Source organism: Phodopus roborovskii, unplaced genomic scaffold (genome assembly GCF_943737965.1).
Source record: "Phodopus roborovskii unplaced genomic scaffold, PHOROB, whole genome shotgun sequence".
Taxonomy (NCBI): domain Eukaryota; kingdom Metazoa; phylum Chordata; class Mammalia; order Rodentia; family Cricetidae; genus Phodopus; species Phodopus roborovskii.
In genome coordinates this window covers 33,604,895-33,622,313 of record NW_026126407.1, presented here as the reverse complement: position 1 = coordinate 33,622,313, position 17,419 = coordinate 33,604,895, and the positions used below count along the sequence as shown (strand labels likewise).

General features: G+C 41.7%; 1 protein-coding gene across 2 annotated transcripts in view; it reads left to right on the top strand.

The window, feature by feature from the left end:
• The window catches only part of Adam19 (ADAM metallopeptidase domain 19), a 1,172,352-nt gene that overhangs the window by 537,834 nt on the left and 617,099 nt on the right, over nt 1–17,419 (top strand). The gene's annotated exons all lie outside the window — the stretch shown is intronic.

The window sequence follows — 17,419 nt, the reverse complement described above, 5'->3', positions numbered from 1 at the left end:
CAACTACCGTCACCACAGGCTTAGTCACCTCACTGTACCTTCCCTGTCACAATGGGCCTAGATCTCTTCAAACTCAGAGCCAAAATAAATCTCTAAATGCCAGTGTTTCTGCCAGATATGGCAGCCACGGCAATGCAAAAACAGCTGAAACAAATCTGAAGGGGAAAGGGTTACTGTTGAATGTCCTATAGTGCATGGGCATCCCTCCATTAACAATGACCCCTAATTTGTCATGGTTAAGAAACTCTGCTTTGATGCCTATAAAACTCTTACAGCTCCTTTTTGTTAGGAAAAAAATTAGAGGCAACAATAGCATTACCTTACAGAATGCTTGCCAGCCCTGAACAAGAAGGTACTCTATGCTAAGCCTTCAATGTGGGCCTATCTCACAATAAACAAAGGACTCATTGATTCATCAAATGCATATGGCACAGACACCCAGGGTAGGGGTGGGTGAAACACTTATCCTTTCTGCTCTAATGGAGACAAGAGACTAGAACGTGAGACATCCATCAATCAAACAGTCACACAAACAATAATAGTTGCCATTATTGTCATTGTTATTATTAGGAGAATTGCTCCTTTTGGTGAGTTCCCTATGCTTTTATTCCTAAGCTTTTGCTGTGATATAAATAGATATAGATATATGTATATGTGCATATATATGTAATGTATATGTGGTATATATGATGCATGTCATATATAAATGACATATAATATCTAATTACATATATAACAATTATATATATATATATATATATATATATATATATATATATAAAAATTCTGGAGGCAGATCCAACTGTGAGCTTCTAATCTTCCATGGCCACCTGAGGACAGAAGAGCACAATAGCTCTCTGCTCATCTGTCAGTCTCTGACCTCTAGAAGAAGCTACCTGCAAGTTCTAATTGCCTGCTCCTAACTCCACAGTGTGTGGAGAAGGGGGCATGTAATCTGTGGGCAGCGCTGCCACCACACTGCGTTGCTATAGTAAGGATGCCCTTTATTGATCAGACTGGCTGGGAGTCATGCATCTTCCCAGCCTGTGCTGAGCTCCCCAAGGGGCAGTTGGCAGGCAGCATGGTCTCGCTAGACCAACACTGATCTCCAGTTCTGCCCTCTCTCCCGCCCCGGGTATCTGAAGTCTGCTTGAAAAAATAAAACACCTAATGCTTCTCTGAGGCATCTTGTCATTCACACACTAATTTGAAGTCATAGATCAACACTAGGGAGAGACACAAGGGAAAAGAGATTTAAAGGCGTCCCTGTTTCCTAAAGCAGTCCTACATGAGCAGAGAGCAAGCCTACAGCCACCCCTCCTGTAGAGAATTTCTCCTACCCTTTCATTTTACCACTTCCATGATGTCGCCTTCCTAGCAACGTGTTTATTACAGGGAGTGTGACACCGAACAGTGGAGAAGGGCAGTGTGTTTGTTATGGATTATAAAGCTAATGTCCTGAGAAGTCCTTAGACTTGCTCAAAGGTCACAGGGCCTGTCAGTGACTGTACAAGCAAGAGCAGTATCACATTTCTTTCTCCCTCTTTTGTGTTAGCCAAAGAGAATGGGCACTGGAAGGTGTTTCTATTTGGATTCCAGAACCTCTAGGAGGTAGTGCCTAGCTGGCCAGCATAGGCCACAGGGTGGGGAGGATTTTGAAGGCAATAGATACCCAGCCTTGATTTTAACCTGACTCTCTGGTTCCTGGTCTGTCACAATATGCAGTACCTCCACTCTAAATTCTTTCTGCCACAGACAGAGTCACCCCAGCATGTCTTCCCTACTGTGAGGGTCTGAAATCCCCCCAAACTATGAGCAAAAGAAATTTTTCCTTCCTTTGTTTTCTCTATCACAGGGAAACAAAACTAATACAGACTAAAACAAACATGTTTAATCACTGCTTCATGGCAAAAGGGTGACCCATCAACCGTTGACAGTGTGTACGAGCTGCAGAGAGATGACTGTTTCACCTCCAAGCCCAAAACTTCACACCCAGACTCTCTGTAACTGCCTCTCACTGGAATAGTGCAGGAATGTTAATTCTTAGATTTGAGGACCAAATTTTATAAAGCCATCAAATGAAATATGGACTCAATATATACATGTGTGTATATGTACAATATATATAAGTACATGTGTGTGTATGCATACATAGATACACACACATATATATATATATGGAGTATGATTCATATATACACACATATATTGAGTATGATTCTGTGTGTGTGTGTGTGTGTGTGTGTGTGTGTGTGTGTGTGTGCGTGCGTGCATGTACAAACGTATTCCATGATGTACCTGTGATGGTCAGAGGACAACTGTGTCAATCCTGTTCTTTCCACCCTCACATGAATTCTGGGAATTGAAGTCAGGTATTCAGGCTTGCATGCCAAGCACTTCACTCGCCAAACCATCTCACTCACCCTAAAAGATAGACTCTAATGCCAACCGCTGGCTCCTTAACAACATCCTTTTCTATTATATTCTCCTTAGGCCCCCCACACAATTGTGGTCCTCTCTTGAACGTATGATTAGACTAAGAATAACGCCTGACCCACAAAAAAACAATGTATAGATTCACTGAGACAATAGTTTTTCTCTGTCTCTTATATCTCACCACCTCAATCCTACTCTCTTAGAGATTCCACAGTTTTCAAGGGAACTTGGGGAGGGGGCTGAGCAGAGTGGTAGCTGAGGGAGATGGAGATGACCATTCAGACCGCATGCACATCGTGATTTGGATGAGAAAAAAGAAAATGTCCATGAAATTCTGGGACCTGGGAGATATAGAAGTCCTACATTTCCCCCAATTTCTTAATAATCCAGTTGCATTTTTACTTCCTGGTAAACTCTACTTACACCCTCGCTTTTCAAAAACAATCAAGTTATCCCTGAATCAGGCCTCAGTGGTGAAAGGTGACCTACATACACTTCCTCAGTCTCCTTGGCTATAAGCCACCCAGGTTAAGTTCTTCTGCTCACACAAAGTGAAAGGCCTGTGGCCAAGTCACAGCAAACATCATTGAACAGAAACAGAGCCAGAGTGATGCAAATCACAGACACGCCTCCCTCCCTGTGCTGAGCAGGTCACATCAGCAGAATCCTGTAAGGAGGCAGAGGCAATCTCAGCACATAGCTCCTACTAAAATACAGACATGAGAGAAGTAACTCTTCCCAGAGCTGTCAATCTTCCAGCACTCGTGATCCTGAAATCAATTGAATAGACAGTTTTAAAGTAACTTTTCCACCACTTTATGCCCGAACGAAAGAGGAAAGTGCTAATTGTGCTTTAGAGCTCAGGTCTAAAGCTTTAGGCTTTGTGGTCCATGATCTCTGCCTGCTGGATGCCTTTTATCCCACACAAGATCCCACACACACACCCTCCTGAGAACAGATATATGTTGTTGAGTGCATATCCTGCTGTAGAGATATCAAGGCCTCCATGTCTCCAGAAAAGGGGTGTGTTAGCACTTGCCATTTGCCATCTTAACAAGAGTTAGGAACTGTGTGCTTCCTGTAAGATATGGAATTGTCAATACCAAGACTCCAGTCCTCTTCCCCAAATGTTGTTTCTCTGGCCACCAAATGCCTTCTCCATGGAGGAAGGAGACAAGCGGGAGGCTAGTGGCTCACAGTCTTACAAGTATACAAAGAATAAGTATGTCTATTCCATGCTGGGGAGAGAGAGAGAGGAGAGAGAGAAGGAGAGAGAGAAATTGAGTGATTTAGGTATATGTCCAGACCAACTGCTATAGCAGATGATAAATGATAGATAGGCCATGCCTAGGTAAGCAGGGTCCATCCTAGGCTAATAAAAGGAGAGGATATTGAGAGAGAGGGTCAGCAGAGATCTAACTGGGGCACTGCTGGGACTGGGTGACCATTCACATCATCTCTTCAAGAGACCCTTTACCTCAGCAGCCTACAGGCAAACAGAAATATTATGCTGACAGGAAGACAGCCTATAGACCCATTTATATAACATTTATTCTTCATTCCTCAGGACCCAACTTAGAAGATAAACAGTAGAGTCACAAGGATACATTTTTAAAAAACTTTTGACTCTCTTTGTTAATCTGATTTTGAAAACAATATGTGTTTGCACTAAGAATGAAGACATGAAGGCAGAGGCAATGAAGGCAGAGGCATCTCATTAAAAAAAATTCTTCTCTAATGAAAAGATGAACATGTAATAAACTGACCCATCTGGAGGGGGGGGAAGAGAAGCACAAATGACCAAGATAAATGGCCACTTAGACATCAGGATCTAAATGGTTGAGACATCTTTCGCTTAACAAGTATGAATGAATTCAGGTGCAATGACAGATTACGCCCATGGTACCCATGAGCAATAGCCATGATCTTCCTGAATGCCACAGCAATGTGAATGAGAAGGGCCCCTCCTGCCAGGATGCTGATTATTTGGGAGGAGCTGCCCACACAGAGATTACTTCCAGCATCTGTTGATGTCACACAGGATAAACCTCAGGTTGTTTGCAAATGGCATCACATTTTCTCAAATGTCACAGCCTCTTGAGGCAGGTCATCATACCTGTCAGAGGCATACTTCCCCCCATCATTGTCCCTGAGGCATTCTAAGTTAATTGCCATGGCTGAAAATAATCCCAGAAATTACAAAAGACTTCATAAATAACAACGGGGCAAGTACACACGACACACATTATGACAAGGTCTCAAAGGCTCTTATCTTTTCCTGGAGTGGAGCTTGTGAGCTTGTGTTACTAATGAATTTTACTCATTTGTGGGAGTGATGTTTCCATTTGACAATGACAAGAACATAAAGTGGAGGTTAATTTACTCCATGGCAAAGAGGTTTGTTATGTAACCTGACGTTGAGGACAAAACAATGTAGCGTAATAGATGACAAATAGAAATTAGTTGTGATGAATTTTGCCATTTAATTCCAGCAGGCACTCTGAGTGCTTACTTTAAACACGGCATGAGAAGTTACCATCTCCGTGGGTAGGGTGTGCTTACTTTGCTACTTTGAGGGTGTCATCTATGGTATAGATATGAATACTTTGTTTTGGAATGGATTTTCATTTATTGATACAATTTAAGGTCAATTTTGTGATATGTATATTTCTCTTGTTTAGGTATTGTGTTTATATAGCTCATTTAGAAATGAAATGTATAATATAGTACATACAGATTATAGATAATTACCTATCATAGTCAAAGCTTAGAGTTAAGTTAGTTAGGTTTTCAAGATACAGAGAGATGTATTTGAGATAGATAGGAATTCTTCAAACCTTTCAAAGACCTACAGAATATGGCATTTAAAATGGTTTAGGGTTTTTCTCCACAATGAGACATAAATGCTCCTGGCAACACCACCTTCGTCAAAAAGGAAGATGGACATTGAAGAAACTCGTTATGGAGTTTACTTCCAATATGTCAAGACTAGCCATTTGGGCAAGATACTGCTCTTGTCTGGACTGTTTGACTTTATGCTGTATAAACTGGATATTCAGGACCCACAGGAAAGTGACTGCTGATTCAAGATGGACATTGCTACAATGGTCCTGCTTCATGGAAGAGTCTGCCAGACAGTCTGCAGGACACAGAGAAAAGTGACCGAAAAACTGCCAATACAAGAAGACAGTTTAAAGTTTCCTGCTTTGCTGAAGAGTCTGCCAGACACACTATGGCCTATGGGCTGAAGATGGAAGATTACAAAAGAACTTCGGGTGACCAGGCAGTGAGTTGTCTCTTGTCATTTCTAGAGTTTATATATTATCCTTCTGTGGTCTTTGATGGAGTTGAAGACAGATACTTATGGTTATAGTTTTCCTTAGTCAGGATTAAAGATAAGTTACATATAGAACTTTAGGCTCACAAAGATGGAATAGATGATGGAATAGTTTCTTAAATCTTGATAAATGTTAATGGACTAAATAGTCTTAACTGTGATTCTTATTTGATAACTGTTATGTGATATATTTTGCTATGTTAAGGTTAAAACCCTTCTTTTTATTTAAACAGAAAAGAGGAGATGATGGGAGATGCCATTATGTATATATGTTTCTCATACTGGTTAATAAATAAATCACTGTTGGCCAATAGGAAAGGAAGATAGGAGGGACTAGGAGACAAGGAGGAAGTAGTAAGGAGGGGTCAAGATGGAGAGTCTGGAGAGAGCAGTATGCAGCAGCAGGCTCCCGTAAGAAGAACACATGGACATACATAGATTAACACAAATGGGTTAATAACTAAGGCAGAGCTAGCCAATAAGAAACTAGTACCTGGCCAATAGCATAATATCTAATACAGAGTCTCTGTGCATTATTTGGGGCGGCGTAGTGTTGGAACAAGACCGGGCGGCGGGTGGAAAAACCATACTCGTTAGAGTCATCCACTGAGCTGGGAGCTTCCCTTGGGAAATTCTACCTGAAGGAGGCTATTACCTGTTCTGCAGAGGACTGGAGGCTGAGAAAAAGATGCTGAGGCCAGCTTTATGGGAGGACCTTTTTTCTAAAACCAAGCCAACAAGTCACAAGGCTCCACTCTGGGTATGTGACTGAGCCTTGATAGTTACTGGAATTGCCATCTAAGCCCCTACTCTTGTGCTTTTTTTTTTTTTTTTTTTTTTTTCCTTCTTCCACAGGGTTGGAGTTGAGCCACAACAGACAGACTTGCACTCAATGTCCCACCCCTTACAAAGAAGCTATTTGTAACTGACACCTGCTGGCAGAGCTTCACTGAGCAGATCAACCACACTATAGGACAGGCCCCTTGTCCAGAAATAACTGACCAACACAAACAGGAACTCCGTGTTTTTTGTGAACTTTTTGTTTTGTTTTGGGATTAGTATTTTTGTCTTATTGCTTTGACCTCTGTTTTTATGATTTTTTTTTTTTTTTAAAAATAATTGGGTGGGCAAGGAGGTGGTGAGGATCTAGGAGGAATTGGGGGATGAGAAAGAGTATGACCAAAATATATTGAGTGTCAAAATATAAATAAACATTAATATGCATGTAATTCTAGAATCAAATGGGGCTTCCATTTGAATCCAGAACAGGAACTAGCAGGATACGGCGGTTTGGATGAGTGTCCCTGTAAAATGTTCCCAAGTCAAAGCCTTGGGCCACAGAGTAAGACTATGAGGAAAGCTGTGGATCTTCAAGATGTCAGGTCAAGTAGAAAGTTCCTAGGTTTCTCAAGGATATGTTGCCACAAAGGGATTTGAGAACCCACTTCCCATATAGCTGGTTATGTTTCTTTTGTTTCCTTATTCATATGTTAAGTATTTCGCTCTACTACACAGAGGCCCACAACCGAGGGTTTCTAATCTTGGAACTTCCAGAACCCTGACCCAGAATGAGCCTTTTCTCTTGAAAACATGGTTGTCTCCAGTACACAGTTATAGTGAAGAAAAGAGACTAACATCTGGAATGTAGTTGCCTCAGGCATACAGTTATGGTGAGGGAGAGACTTACATCTTGTGTGTACCTGAAGGGATTATTCAATTTTTCTTAGTCTCTATTAGTCACCTATGTAATGGGGGTGATGATAATATTTACTCCATACTATATAGAGCAAGGATTTGGAGAATTGGGAGGTATACATAACTCGGAATTATTATGGAGTCAATGTTCCTGAATGATGGCTAGAAATTCAGTCACTGGTTCTAATGGGATCTTCCTCTGTATCAAAATATGTTCATAAGAAAAGCAGAGCATGCTGTTAAGACCTTTGTATATTGGATGCTCTCCTTTCCCTAGTGATGTTTGAATTCATACATGCCTTTTCATCGAAGAACTGTACCCAGACTAAGGAATCCTAGGTCCAATTGAGGAAATAAAAGAGACAAGATATGCCAAGGTTCTGTCAGTGGAGACTATAGTAGATTCACAAAGCAGAAAAAAACCCAGAACATTTTGAGCACAGAAATCCAGACGATTATGGGAGGAGGACAGGCAGGGCCAAGGTTTCCCAGACCTTGAAGGCCATGATAAAGAATTTTGACTTCATTCAGTGAGATGACTAAATGCCATAAGATGTCTTAACAAGAGCAAGGATATGTTTATAGTTCATTTCAAATAAATAATGCTGCACATGGTCTGTAGTTAACAGATTTAGAGGCAGGCAAAAAGGATGCAGCTGGACCAGACTGTTTCCACTCCTGTGACCCAGACTGAGAGAATGATAACATACACAGAGTGATAATGGAAAGAAATGAGGACTTAAGAAACCATGAAGAAGGTCAAAGTCACAGCCCTAGGATGGGATAAAGAAGTGAGTATCAAAAAGGATGAAAGAGTAGTGCCAGGGAGATGGCTCCGTGACTAAAGGTGCAAGCCTGACATCCTGAGTTCCTCACCGGGATCTCTGTAAAAAGCTACGTGTGGTAGCACACATCTGTAATCCCAGCATTGACACAGGAGATTCAAACCTGAGATAGAGTTGCCTGGAAGCAATGTGTGTGCCAGCCATGTGTGTGCAGTGGCAAAAACAACAAGGCTTACTTATCTCAGAAACAAGGTGAAAAGATGGTCTCTGACCTCCATACAGGCACTGTGGCTTGCACACACCAGCACATTTACACACACACACACACACACACACACACACATACACACACACACACACACACACAAATTTGAAAAAAATAAGGCCCCAAGAGAGGAAATGAATTTTATTTAACTATACATACCATAACTGAGCTTATAAATCTGTGTATGTGTAAGGAAGAGGCAGGGGGTCATTTGTGACCTCAGTCCATTCACACACATGCAAACATACCGTCATATCTCTAAGAGTAGAAACCCACATGAACTGCAGTCCTGTGCCCTGACACTCAAGACTGTCCCACTTAGTTTTCTAAGCCCCATAAAGCATATGTAACCTCTCTGTGTGCTTTTTTTTATCTATCCAGTGTGTGGCCACCTCATTTTTATTGTAATTCTGGCTTTCATTTAATTTATTAGTCCGTGGCTTATGTACACACATTTTAATAATTTTGAAGGCTGCTTGTTGCCATTGAAGCTTGCCTAAGGAAAGCCTGAGATAATCAGTGCTTCAGATTTTACTGCTCTGCTGTTCCCTCCCCCCACAACATGCCCACACTCATATAGTAGGTTTTGCTTTTTTTAAAAAGAGAGATTTTAACAGCCATAAGGCACTTTTAAAAATAACATTCACATCTGGGCTGACCACCTGTTTGCCAAAATTCAGCTTGATGTTAATTAAAACAGGCATGTTATAAAGCTCAGGAAATGGCAGCTGACCCCTAGCCATGAATGTAGTGCTATAATAATATGTAGTAAAAATAAGACATTTGGGGCTGTTGTCCAAACCACTCATGCATTAAAATTCTCACCACTGTATATTCCCTTGCAGAAAAATGCACAAATCAACTGCAGAAGTGGTCAGACCAACAATGCAATAATAGTAAATCTAGAAAAAGGAGCCATTCATTCATTCAAAAAGTATCTCCAAGCGCCTACCCTAAGTAAGTGTCCGAGGCCCAGCTGGTGAGGAAGACCCTGAAAGGAGAATGAAAGACTTGATTAGCCATCTCCTGACTGGACGGTAGTGACTTCAACATCACTAGTATTTATTGAACAGTTTGTCGTGTTTGTAGAGCAAGGTAAAATATTTGGTTAAATGATTTCACTCTATCCTTCCTTCAACTCTGCAGGTTTAGATGTTCTAATGGGATTCGTCTTATAGACAAGGATGGCTCCCAAGAGCCTGTTCACCACCCTGTGTAGTATAGTGGCCAAGTTGAGATATGAATGTCCAACTATCTGGAAGTTTCATGGAGGCTTCACAGGACCACAGTGCCATACCTTTCCTCCCTCTTGGTCCCCACTCCATTTGAGAACTCATGCCACACTGTTGAGATCCAACCATAGAGATTTTTCTAGGTTGTGTCCCACCTCCCATCCTACCAGTGTGTTCTTTTTCTCCCCTGTGGCCCCGGAGAATTTCCTTCCTCCTGTTCATTTTCCTATCAGCCTCACTTGTTTGAAATGACTCTTAATTGCCTTTGACAAGCTGACATTTGACAGCTCAGCCTTTGTTCTATGTTTCATAGGTTCCAGCTACTTGCCCTTACCTCTGAATTACAAGTTTTCCTTTCTCTCCTTGTTATAAACTGGGGCAACATGAAACTTGCATTTTAGGACATGTATATGTAGGGTACAGTTTACATGGTTACTATGTATTATAGCATAACTGAGTGTTAGGCTGCACACACATGGCCGTTAAAGAAAATCTTCAAATGGGCCCATTAATATTTCCTCATGAGCAGGAGGGGGGCTTGAAAGGCCCCAGCACTCACTGAGGAGTTATAGGTAGTTAATAGTCGCTGGAGGTTAGAGGTCACATTCTGAAGTGGTATAGTCACTGTAAGTTGCCCTCCTCAAACTATCTCCCATCCCCAACTCCTACCCATGCTCATGCAGGCAACCCTAATTAAATGCAGGGGGCCACACAAAAGACATGAAATTTAGGGGATGGACTTAGGGAAAGAGAGTGTTCAGTGGGAGGAGAAAGAGGTCAAGAGAGTACAGTATAGGAGGGATGTTATCAAAGTACATTTATACATATATAAATAATCTAGGGTTAAATAAAGATACCAAATAATCTAAATTGGGGAAGACCAAATAAATTGTGAGTGCTTCACTTGTACAAACTGTGTTACCCAAAGTGCCCAATTGGCATAGCTAAGTTCAAACCGCAAGACTAAGTCAACACATGCAACCTCCATATTCTCTTTTAATATTTGTAGTCTCCTTAAGAAATAGAAACCAAGGCCCCCTGAAATGCAACTGTGTTGTAGATCCTGAAAATTTTGTACATGATGAACAAGAGTCACACAACCTTCAGGGTACCCAACATATGACTTAGCATACTGTAAGCCACAGGGCTCAGAGATTTTTGTCCATAATCCCAGTACACTGGTATGGAATTAAAATGTCTAAACATTTGTTCCCTCTTCTATATTTGCTATGTGGAACTAGACAGGTCTTAAGTTGACTCTGCCTAGTTAACTATAGCTGAGCTCATCTTATGATCCTCTTACCAAACAATGATGGAAGTGAGATCTTACTGTAAAAACAACCTTATAAGTACTTGATGGATGACACCTGCTACTAACACCAATTCTCTAGTATTGACATTGTTTCCTAAAAACTGGTGTGTGTGTGTGTGTGTGTGTGTGTGTGTGTGTGTGTGTGTGTGTCACATGTGTACAAAATGCCCACAGAAACTACAAGAGGGCATCAGCTACCCCTGGAACTCAAATTACATGCAGTTGTGAGCTAACTGGTATGAGTGTTGGGAACTGAACCTGTGTCCTCTGACTGACCTCTCCAGCCTCAGCCCTGGTTTTAGACGGTTGTTCATCTGCAGATGTTTGACTAACAACAATTGTCACAAAAGCACATTTGATGAAGAATACAGATTGTGCCCCCCACCCCCTGGCTTCAGCAGCATCTGAAACAGCAGTCCCTCTTCACAGCCACCACAGTGGCAAACACCATCCTCTTTCGGCTGTCCTGTGCCCTTTTATGGATTCTCTTTGTCTTGAATGTTGATCGGTCCCTGTGAATTGCTCTCATCAAATCCAAATCATTGTCCAATTATCAGATTAAATGTCAACATCTCTGTAAAGTTCTCTGACTCCCCAAGATAGCCACAAATATTCCTTGTCCCAATTTCACAAACTGCATCTCCTGATAGATTAAGGAGAAAATGGGGATGCTATTTCATCTTATTTTGCATTGCTGTATTCTCAACATCAGGCATAATGGCTCATGCTTCACAGGGTCCTTTTCAGGAGCTTAAGCACAGAAGCACAAAGACAGGATGGGGCTCGAAGTTCATTCAAGGGTTCAGCATTGGTATGGAGAAGCAAGTACTTCCTATAAGGTCCCCTTTGTCATCCTAAGCTGAGCAGGCTCTCACCCTCAAGCCAGAGACTTTATAGCCACAAGATGGTTACCACAGCACCAACACTGTCACCCAGGAGTCAACAAAAGAAGAAGAAACTGTCTCCTCTCCTGTGTTTCCTACAGAACCCTAGAAACCTTTCCCAGAAGCCCCATCAGACTTCTGATTCTCCATTTCCCAGGATTAGGGTTTTATGCTCATTCTCAAACCAATCATTCACAAGGGAAATGAGATTACCACAATTACGTCAGGCTTGGGATCAGCAAACATTCTCTGTAAGGGGCCAGATAATAAATATCCAAAGCATGGCAGACCAGACTGTCGCCACTGCACAGCTCACTGTGTTCATGCAGGATAAAAGCCTTCAGAGTTTGTATGTAAATGAATGATGTAGTTGTATCCCAGTAAAACTATTCATGGATTCCCAAATTTGAATTTCATGTTACAGTCACATGTCATCAACTGTCCTTCTTGTCAATGCTTTCCAACACTCAAAAATGTTTAAAACCATTCTTAGTGCAAGAGACACATTGTCCAAGAACTACATTGCCTTGATCGATTCCTAGTTAACAATGTATGTAGGCAATGCATTTTGAGGTGCCATCAAACACAATTTCCTAAGTGTGCAATGCATTCTGAAAGATTAAAGAGACATATGACTGAAGGGAATGCAGTGATATTTTTTCTTTTTCTTATCTTTTTTTCCAGACAGGATCTTATGTATCTTAGGTTACCCTCAGATTTGCTATCTATGCAAGGATGACCTCATGTCCTTGCTTCTAATTCCTCACTGCTGGGATTACAAGCACAGTCCACCATACTCAGCTTATCAGACACTGGAAATTGAACCTGGGACTTCACACAAGCTAGGAAAGCATTCTACCAACTGTGCTATACCCAGCCTGAGAACACAGTTGTTATCTTGGAGGTGTTCATAATAGATCTCTGTGTGTGATTTCCTGAAAACTATGTTTAGAAGAACAGCTTTGCCTAATGATGATGGATTTAGCAGAACTAGACAAACAAAACTTGCTGTTTACAACAACCTAAATTGTGAAAATGAGAGCTAAGTGATGTTTTGTGTTCAAGCAAGTGGGGGATACAGAAGTACAAAGCTCCTCAGAACTGGAGTCATAAAGGGTGTGCTTTGCCGAGCAAGGCGATATGAGAGATTATTTCAGGGGCATTCTCTCTGCTAACATCTTCTGACTTCACAATCTTCCAAACATTATTTTGCATGTATCCTGCTGTAGACAAAGAGATAATTATAGAGTAACTGCTTGCACTCAGTGCAAATTAATCAAATGTAAATTAAATAAACTGTAAATACAAGATACTCCTCAGCTGATAACAGCAAGTGAATCACCTCCATTACAGACTCATTTTTGCAAAATTACATCTAATCATAGTATTTTAAGATAGTGTTTGGCAAAACATCTCTAAATCTGTCAACAAAGGCGGTGATTACTCCTCTATTGCTGAATACCTTTGGCAACAAACATGCATCGTTCAGGGGAGATTTACTGAAGATCCTTCCTGAAGGCAGGGGTACAGTCCAAATGACCCCCAGATGGTCCCTTGACCTGTTTACTCAGAGTCAATAAAAATTCACTTCAGAGTCATTTACTGCAATCATTTTTAAGACTATAAATATGAGGTGTGAATGAGTCTTAAACTCCCAAATAGAAATTATTCTGACTATACTTGCATTGGCTTCATCAGCATTTCAATCTTGCTCATCAGTAGAGCATCTAATCTCATCTAAGAGAGGCCAGACTTTTTCATATGCTTCAAAGGGCCTGTAGTTACCCATGAGGACTTCCATTTTTCAAACATATTTTATTTTATGTGGATGGGTGTTCTGCCTGTATGTATGTCTGTGCACCACAAACATAATGGAAGCCAGAAAAATACAACAGAGCTCCTGAGACTGGAGTTAAGGACAGTTGGGATCTGGGTACCAGACCTCAGCATCCAGTGCTCCTAAACACTGAGCCATCTCTCCACTCCCAGCACATGCACTATTACTGCTCTATTACTATGAGATCTTAATTCCTCAAGCACAAAGTGTTTGTACCTCTCAGTCCATGCAAGTCCTCTGCCTGGCCAGCCATTCTTTCCCCTTCAGATCTCATTGCCACTTGATGTAGCCTTCTAGTCTTGACTGGGCCTGGGAATCAGGAACCTCTCTCTTTTCCTTTACCACATCATAGGTTAGGTAGCAATTGTATGCGTGTGTATGTGTGTGTGTGTGTGCTTGTTATCCAAGTGTTTTTCCATACATGAAGAGCAGACAAAGTCCTGAATGAATGTGTGCTGTTGACATGGGCACCACCATGTCAAAGATTAAGGCCTCAGACACATGGAAAGCACAAAACCTTCCCTGGGATAGGCTCAGGTAAATGACAATACCAGCCCCCCCACCCCCTGTTGGTCCAAGTGTGAACGTGATAGTGTGCACTGAAAATGTCCACCACAGCTTTCTGTCCCCTCCATGCTATCTCCCCACCCCCATGTTCACAGCCTAAAGATTTCTCTGCTACGGAGACTGCTCCTAGAGTTGCTCAAGCTGTCTCCTGGATTTGGCTGTGAAAAATAGCCATGCCTCTCTATTCACCTGTGTATAATAAACCTGGGTTCTTTGTCAATCAGAGAGCCCAGTCCACCCAACCCCAGCTTGTCTATGCATGCATCCATGTGTCCATCTTTTCGTCACTCCCTTAATACCTCAGTTAGAACAAGTCCCTGGATTCATACAAGGGCTTAACATCCACGTAAGTTACTCCCTTCAGGATTGAGAACACCCCTCTATTTGGTTCATTATGGCAAAAAGCCTAAGAGGTGAGGTCATAAAGTAATGTATATGCCTAGGTAAGATGTTTGGACTTGGTACTGAAGGAAATAGAAAGAAGCTATTGGACACTTGCACCATGTTCACATATGACTTATTAGGAAGATCATTCTGAAAGCTTCATCAGGAGACAAGGCCATAGATGGTAAGAGGACAAAAACATCTATACTAGAACTTCTTTTAAAAAAAGATTGCTGGATAAAAGAGGACAAAAACTTAACCTGTAGTCATCAACACTAGAGACAGAATTGTAGTCAATTGAGAAAACCATTTAGAATCAGAAATTGGCAGTGGGTTACCAAGTACGTAGTAAAGTCATGCATGTAGCAAGAAAAGTTAAGGTGAAATCTGATATCTGGCTTGTACAGCTAATCAAATGATAGTGCTAGCCACCTGAGCAAAAATAAGGAAAAACACCATATTGAGGCTAGAAAAAAAAGGTAAGTAATGCCATCTGAATACATGGTTTCAAAGGAGCCTTCAAGAACATTGAGGAGATGACCAATGGACACCTTCATCCATGAGTAAGATATGAATAAGAAAAGCATAAACTAAGAATAAAACCCTGAAATCCAATGACTCAGAACCAACATTAAGTCAGAGGTGTGCCAATCACTCAAGGAGAATGTACACATGCATGCATACACAGACAGACACACAGAGACAGACAGGCAGGCAGGCAGGCAGACACACACACACACACACACACACACACACACACACACACACACACACAGACAGACAGACACACACACAGCTATTTAACTAAAAATAACTCAAATGATCCAAATATCAAGGGCAAGGTGAGAGGAGCTCCTCGTTGACACTGAGAAAGAGCCACAAACGACAGTCAGCTGGAGAGAAAGGACAAAACAAGAAGAAAGTTGCAGGAAACAGACATTAGCCAGATATGGTTGTCTAACAACAACAAGATCTCATTCACATGACGTTATAAGCCATTGCCAGCACTCACAGATCCACAAGCCTGGTACAATGATGACCTAGGGCTGCAGGTCTTTGTACTAGCTGGCGCTGTTCTACAACTCAGCTGCTATCCTCGGAGGACCAGCAAGTTCTCAGAGGCACATTTTTTTTTCTCCAGGAATGGCAAATCTTGAGAGAACGCATGGACTCTTGGGATAGCCTTTAGGTTCTACTCTCAGATCTATGCTCTAAAACGGTTGCCTACTGATGGGGGATGTCCCTCTCTATATGTTTCTCTTATTGGTTGATGAATAAAACACTGATTGGCCAGTAGCCAGGCAGGAAGTATAGGCAGGGCAACCAGATGAGGAGAATTCTGGGGAGCAGACTCGGAAAATGAGTCACCAGGGAGATGCCATGTAGTAGCTGAAGGAGTAATAGGTTCAGGCATTCTCTGGTAAGCTAAAACCACGTGGAACTACTCAGATTAATATAAATGGGTTAATAATTAAGAGAATGCTTAACCAATAAAAATCCTGAGCCAACAATGGTTGTGGGACCGGGTGGGACAGAACCTACATTTCTCAGACACAGTCAAAAAGGCTAGGCCTCTGTTGATAGAGAAGTGGTCAATATGGATGAGAATTACTATAAGGCTTGAGCTATTTCATAAGAAACCTGCTCTTGTCCATAAGTAAAGACTAGCATTGGTCATTCAAGCAAAATGATTCTGTGTTTTCAAATTGCCTGGTAGGCCCACCTTTTTTGAAGACTCAAGATCAGCCACTAGAAGTTATACCCTTGTAAGAAACCAAAGAGTTCCCATGAGAAGTGGTGCTAATCATATGGCCAGTGGGCATTAGGTGAATAACAGGGTCAGGTCTTTTTAGTATCTAGGGACAGTTTTGTTTAAGAGGACTTAATTGTGTGGATACCTTCTCAGTATGGGGCAAAAGGAGGAGATAGATTTGTAGCTAGAAGCTGAATCATCTCTACAGACTTCACACTGTCAGGGTGTGTCCATCAGCAATACCTTTCCTTCTTCACAGTTTTGTCTCTATCCTAAATACTATTTGTTCATAACTCTGAATGGCCATCACTCCAACTTTGGAGCATGCTGCTGCCACTGCTTCCTGCTGCCTGGGGCTTCTCAACTTTTCAGTTCACACTTATCAAGGAGACACTTGGATTTTCCCAGCCTGTTTCTCACATTGCACTGTGTTGTGGGCAATCTTGCCCATATGGCCGTCCCTACCCAGACTAACTGTGACCAACCAGAGTAGGTAGGCGATACAAGGAATAAGGAAGTTGCCCTTATGAAATAGTTAGTATAGGTAGGGAGTTATCAGCCGAGGTTTCTAGTAAAACAAGGCCTCAGTGCCACAGAACTAGGGTCCAAATGAGAGTCAATGAAAGGTTACCCTCTAAAAGGGTGGGGAAACTACCCAAGTCCATCCTGAGGGCAGCATTCGTGGTGCTGAAAGCAAGCTCCAGACCCTTGATCAACTACAGACCCAAAGAGAGATCCAAGCATGCCACATAATAAAACACTTCTTAAACATTATCTTAGCTCAATCTCGTTAAGAGATTTCCACCCCACCCCACCCAGAACCCTTGAAATGAGAATTCAAAATGTAAACTGAAAACAACCCTGAGAGATATGAGCAAAAAAGCAAAATTTCCCCCATTTGGAGACTCTGTATAGGGATGAGGTGTGGGTAG